This window comes from Punica granatum, chromosome 1 (assembly GCF_007655135.1).
Source record: "Punica granatum isolate Tunisia-2019 chromosome 1, ASM765513v2, whole genome shotgun sequence".
In the NCBI taxonomy this organism is placed as follows: Eukaryota; Viridiplantae; Streptophyta; class Magnoliopsida; order Myrtales; family Lythraceae; genus Punica; species Punica granatum.
Window position 1 is genome coordinate 41,360,252 of NC_045127.1, and position 6,927 is coordinate 41,367,178.

Sequence of the window (6,927 nt, forward strand, 5' to 3'; positions counted from 1 at the left end):
CTCCATCACACCAGACCCGCTCAGGAAATTGGGCAGGGCTCGGTTTTACTCACCGACACCCTCTACTCGGGCCTAATGGAAGAGCAAGCCCAGATTGCTGCCCAGTTCCAAGCGAAGCCCAGTCCTGACCGAAGCCCGCAGTCATCACAGCCCATTTGCAAACAAAGTCAGGGCCGAGACCATCAAAGAGGCCCAGTCCCACGCCCAAGCCCAATTCCACCCCCAAGCCCAGATGCCTCTGCTGCACGTATTTTTCCAAGGAGAAAGAGAAGGAATGATACTTCCATGGACGAATTCCTACGACTCTCAGCACCTTATGCTAGAATCTTCAATAAGATGGCACGAACCATAGGCGAGGCAATGCAGGAGGACTGGAACGCATAGCACTTCAACAATACTGGAGGGGACTTTAATCGAAATCAATCGATGGCTCTCTAACTTAGCCCGATGCCTTCACACCAATACACTTTGCAACCATAGTTGGACTATGAAGACACTAACATGGAGCAAGAATCAACCCCCGAACACATCCAAATGGTCGAGGAGGCGGGCCTTATCAAGCCCCCAAAGAAGCCATGAGTCTACTTGCATGGAACTGTTGGGGGATAAGAGGAGACCCGACAGTTCGAGCTCTCTGTCTCCTCACTCGGAAGCATCGCCCTAGCATAATTTTCTTATCAGAGACAAAATGCATTACTAGCCAATGCAATAAAATAGCAAAACGTTGCAACCTGGACGACATCTTCACAGTCGACTCCTCCAATGCAGCAGGAGGTCTTTGTCTCCTCTAGAACTCTGAATTAAAGGTAACTATCGAAAAATCTTCTCCTTACTATATTCATGCCATTATTGATCACCATGTTCTGCCTGCTCCTTGGATTCTTACTGCTATATATGGGCCCCCATACATGCATGCAAAAACTGTCTTTTGGTATGAATTATCTGATATTGCTAATACTATTGACCAACCTTGGTTGATTGCGGGGGACTTCAATGAAATCTGTGTTGCTTCTGAAAAACAAGGCGATTGTAACTTTGCCACATCTTCTAGATCTTTCTTGGATGCTTTTCTTAGTCACTTGGGATGTGTCGATCTTGGCTTCATTGGAAATCCTTTTACTTGGAGAAATAAGAGACTAGGCCTTGCTTCTATAAAACAACGTCTTGATAGGGCTATTGCAAATGATGAATGGAGAGCCACTTTTCCTAGAGCAGGGGTTCTTCACCTTCCACAAATCCGATCAGACCATAACCCTATTTTAGTAAAATTGTGGATGGAATCTTCACACAAGTCCAAACCTTTTCGCTTTGAAAAAGCCTGGACCCGAGACCATACTAGCCATGATATAGTCAAGAATGCTTGGAACAAAGCTGTTAACGATAGTAAAGCATACTAACTTTCTTCCAAAATTAGGGCTGTAAAGATAGATCTCAGGAAATGGAATAGAGAGGTTTTCGGATACTGTGATTCTAACATTGCAGGGATTCTGAAAAAGCTTGAAGACATTCAATCAAGACACCCCACTCCTGATTCCAAACATCAAGAAGAAAAGCTCATCGGCGACCTTGAGGAAAACCTACTGAAGAAGGATATTATATGGCGACAAAAGTCAAGGGAACTTTGGTTGAAAGAGAGAGACAGAAATTCTAAATTCTTCCACTTATCTATTGTCATCCGAAGATGGGCAAATCACATAACAGCCATTAAAGATGATAATGGAGATTGGTGCCACGATCGTGAAGGAATAGGCCAATACTTCCTAAGGAACTTCCAAGATCTCTTCAACTCTTCTCATCTTGATCTACCTGAAAACATGGAAGACCTAATCAACCATACCATCACTGCTCTAGAAAACGAAGGGCTAATCCAAATCCCAGATGATATGGAAATCATGATGGCCCACTCAATCCCAAACCTCAAAGCCCCGGGACCTGATGGCTTTCCATCCCTTTTCTACAAACATTACAGAGAAACGATGAAGCCACTACTCATATCAGCAGTCTAAAGCTTCTTCACCTCGGGCTTTATCTTAAAGGAATGGAATAACACTTTTATCAGTCTTATACCAAAATGCCAAGGTGCCTCCACTTTCAAAGACTTCAGGCCCATTAGCCTTTGCAATGTCTGCTACAAAGTCATCTAAAATTCATTGTAAATCTTTGCTTGGCAAAATCATCTCCCCGAACCAAACTGCCTTTATTGAAGGAAGATGGATCAACGAGAACGGGCTTCTTGCACAAGAAATCCTTCATACAGTGCGGAAAACCAAAGCACGAAGGGGATGGGTCGGAATGAAGATTGACTTCTTAAAGGCCTTCGACAAACTGGAATGGAGCTTCATTAATAAGATTCTGGAAAAGCTAGGATTCCACCTAACTTTTATATCTTGGATCTATCAATGCATCTCCACAACCACATTCTCCATCCTGCTCAACGGATCACCTTACGACCATTTTTCACCATCCAGAGGTATTCGACAAGGAGACCTAATATCACCTTATCCGTTTGTTATCTCAATGGAAATTCTGTCACGACTACTCTACAGGGCTGAAACCAATGGAATCATCAAGGGCAATCAAATTAGTAGGGGAGGACCACAAATTACCCACTTAATGTTTGCAGACGACCTTCTCATACTCTCAAAAGCATCAGAAGCAAACATTAGGAATATAAAGGACATCTTCGATAAATTTTGTTCCTGGTCGGGCCAAGAAATCAACTACACCAAATCAAGCCTATTCTTCTCCAAAAACACCTCAGCAGAACAGAGAAGAAATGTCAAATCCATTCTCAACATGAAAAAGCTGAAGGACAACGCCAAATACCTGGGCAATCCACTCTTCATAAAGAGGGGAAAAAAAACAATCCTTCCAATTCCTCATTGATAAAATTAAGTGCAAATTGGCATCATGGAAGGTAAAAGCGCTCTCCTGGGCGGGTAGAGCCACCCTCATCAACTCAGTAGTCAATAGCACCCCGATCTACATAATGTCACTATTCCGACTTCCAAAATCCACCTTAAACACTATTGACAAAGTCACAAGAAGATTTTGGTGGGGTACTGCCAGGGAAGAAGGTAGCTACTTGCTCCAAAGAGTTGGGAAAGCATTTGCTAACCAAGATCAAAAGGAGGATTAGGCTTCAGAAGAGCGGGAGGTTTGAATAAAGCAATGCTCTCCAAAACAGCGTGGGCACTAACAAAAGATAACGCCAATCTTGCTGGTAGTGCTATTAAAGCAAAATATGGCAATTTCCTCAACACCACTAATCGCACCTCTTCCTCCCAAATTTGGAAAGGACTACAACGGTGTAAAACGACCATCCAAGAAAATACGTGCTTCTCAACAAGTAATGGCTTAACCATTTCAACATGGCATGATCCATGGATCCCAGGTACGCAAAATCATAAACCCTCTCCAAGAATAAGTGTAACTCCAAATCCAGCTCTAAAGGTACGTGATTTAATGCTTTTCCACCCAAAGAGATGGAACACCCCACTACTGATAAACCTTTTTGAGCAAGACACTGTGCAGAAAATCCTCAAAATCCATCTGGCCCAAGAAGATCAAGCGGACTCAGCAGTGTAGATCCCAAATGCCTCAATGAAGCATTCGGTCAAATCCTTTTATCTTACTGATCAACATCATAGATTCCAAAATCATAGCGGAATAATGTGGCAAGCAATCTGGAACCTAAAAATCCATGAACGGCTCAAACTTCATCTTTGGAGAATAGCTAGTGAATGCCTCCCCTGGTTCAGCGAAGAAAGCAATCCATGCCCTCTTTGCCAAACCAGCTCCGATAAAATAGAGCATCTCTATGGCGATTGCCTTTTTTATCGTGCTGCCTAGAGGGAATCACCTTGGAATTTTCATTCAACCTTTATCCCATCCACCAATATGAAGGATTTAATTAATTTTGTTGCCTGCCCTCCGCGCTTTGTGTTATCGAATAGCAATGATAGGGCCAATTTCTCCTTATATGTAGCTATCCCTTTATATCATTTATGGGACTATCGTAACAAAGCTGTTTATGCAGGAAAACATGTCGATCTCCATGAAACCATCAAGAGCATCAAGAACCACTTTGCGGATCATATCAGGGATGGACATGGAGGACACATCGGAAATGGGATCCCTTTCGAAGCACCTCTACAACTCCAAGCTTCAAAAATTCCTTCTGGGTCGGAATGGAACATCATCAGTTCGGATGCTGCATGGAATAGCAGCAGATCATGCCTTGCTGGAGTCCTATAGCAACCGAAGACACCGCCTTTGCTCTCATGGTTCCAAGTCTCTCATGAAGACTCACCTCTCCAAGCTGAGGCCAAAGCTGCACTCCTTGCCCTCAACATTGCAGCAGAAAGAGGAGCCACAAAGATCTGGCTTCGTTGCGACGCTTTGCTACTAGTGGAAGCCATTTTGAACCCACGCTCTTCCCCATGGGAAATTAGAAACATAGTCTCTGATATTATCTTGACTTTTAATATTTTCTCGGATTGGTTATGTTCTTAGTTTCCTAGGTCCAATAATACCCGTGCTCATGACCTAAGCCATCTTGGTTCTAGGTCAAATTTTCATTCACTTTGTATTTTTGAAAGGTATCCTGACCTCAGGACTTTTGCAGGCACTTTTCTTGATTAATAAATATTTTGAATTATTCAGCGAAAAAAATATGGGTTTTAAGCCTATTTCCTCATTTTGGACGTGGATTGGGCACATCAAAGGCCCATCGAGGCCCATGAATGGGATGATGGATGGATTGAATGTATGGAAATGTATGTACATGATGTATTAAGGACGTATGGTACGTGTGTAATGTACAAGTGATGTAATTTGTATACCTACACTTGTACATGTGTATACATATACTCGAATATGACCCTAGACTCTTCGGGACAAACAATTGCACAATAAAATTAAAAGTGTTAGTTAATTAAATCTAGGAGGTTACTGATTTCGGGCAACACTTTTACTTGCAGGCGTTGTTAGTATTATAACAAGACCCCCGAATCTAACTCTTTGGTTAAAGGCCGAGTCAAATAAACAAGTCCCTAAGTGGTTAGTATCCTAACTCGATTAGTGACTTAGGTGACTCATCGGCCAATTTAAAAACGGTACAGTGACGACTCCTACCAGTCTCAAGCCTTGGACTAATCTAACCGTATTGAAGTCGCTTAGTGGGCCTAAAAACCCTATCGATAGTAAGGAAATTTGTCCCAGTGATTATTTAGTCTAATTAGGTGAGAGCGATTAAGATATCTAGTCACTTTTAAAGAAAGTTATTTCTAGTCCTCATTCGAATTTTTCTTTTTGTTAGAAGAGATGAGGCATGTGCACTTTATGGCAATAAATGAAACATGGGAACTTTTAGAGCAACCTGAATGCTGCAAATCCATGAGTTTTTGGATCTTTGGGCTCGAATTCGATGAGATCAGGGCTTAAACTCTTAATTATCTTACTAATTACGGGAACCTAGGCTCAATTTAGGGATTTTGGGTCAATAATTCGGCAGACTCTCAACACATGAGAATGACCAAAAGTCCTTAATTCTTGAAAGGACCCTTTATTTATAAGGAAATGGGAGTTGGTGTCATTTTATAAATACCGACAATTCAGGGACGGAAATGCGATTTTATTTTGAAAATTTGAGAGATCCGAATGGGTTCAGCTGTCCAAACCTACCAGTTTGGACGTATGGCATGCGAGCTCGGTTACCAGTCGCGCCATGCAGTTAGTGACCACGTCTCCGTACAGTGACGCGGGAGAAAACCCCCCCATCCTAAATTTCCACATCGGCGGTGTACGGACCCGAATGTGGACTCTCGTCGGGGCCCGCATTGCGCGCTTTTGGATCGCGCGGCTTGGGAGTGTCTACCTTCCCGTGGGGACGCGTGACGGACATGCGTGAGAGAAGGAGTCGTCACTTATCATTTTACGACCCGTAAGTCGAGGGCGGATAAGTTACTCGGGTCTAGGGGTATGGAACACCTAGTTTGTCGTTAAGGCATTGATTTGTGCGGAACCGGAAAGTCCGTGTTCGGGGGTTCATGTTACGTGCGGGCCTATATCCCGCACGCCCTTTCGGTACTCTGGTTTGCTAGAATTGCATGTTTTATTATTTACCGCTTGAATTAAGTTGCACTCGGCTCGCACGTTTTGACACCGGAGATTCGGTGAACCAAACGATGTCGATTGAGAAGCCAAGAGAGAAGTAAACCCGTATGTCGGGGAGTTGGTTCACAATCTTGCGTTACAGTTCATCGAACCATAGAGGTTAAATTCCTGCGTGAACCAGAACTGCGAATTCTTGGATTTACTTTCCTTTGGGAAAGCATTAAACCGATTCGATTAATTCAACTCTCGGACCGTTCGCTTACCGACTGGAATTCTTACAAAATAAAAGTCCTTACAATGCTCTCGAAAACAATAAATACAAATTACAAATGGCCGAATTCCAATCGACTCGCGTTCGGTTATTATTCCACTCTAACTCACCGTGTGTTTAGGGAAAAGACCGAAGAACTGAAATTCAATGCACACTCTCACTGAATATGGTGTTGGATCCTATGAGTGTTGATTAGGGCGTTGGACCCTGTGATCGATGATTAGGGCGTTGAACCCTAATATTATTCGGCCTAGGGATCAGGCTCGACTCTCATGGCAAACAGGTGCAGAATGATAACACGCAATATGTTAATAACAGACAAAGTATTTGTTATTGTCAAATGTACGTATCTTAGCAAGTTTATTGACCCAGGGGTGTTTTTGCAAGCAAATGCCATATGCTAAGCAAACGATCATGCAAAACATTTTGCATTCGACTTTATTTTGAGAACTTGACAAAGAGAGTCAAATCTCATGTGTATAGATTGCTTTTATAGTTGTTCGGTGTTATGATACTGAATTACCACTGAATTGATCCAA

General features: G+C 42.8%; 1 long non-coding RNA gene across 1 annotated transcript; it reads left to right on the forward strand.

Moving 5' to 3' along the window:
• The first annotated feature begins 7 nt into the window (after window positions 1-7).
• LOC116192960 lies at window positions 8-4,480 on the forward strand. Its single transcript, XR_004154174.1, has 2 exons — window positions 8-806; window positions 4,040-4,480. It is a non-coding gene; the product is annotated as an uncharacterized LOC116192960 (long non-coding RNA).
• Window positions 4,481-6,927: the final 2,447 nt, after the last annotated feature.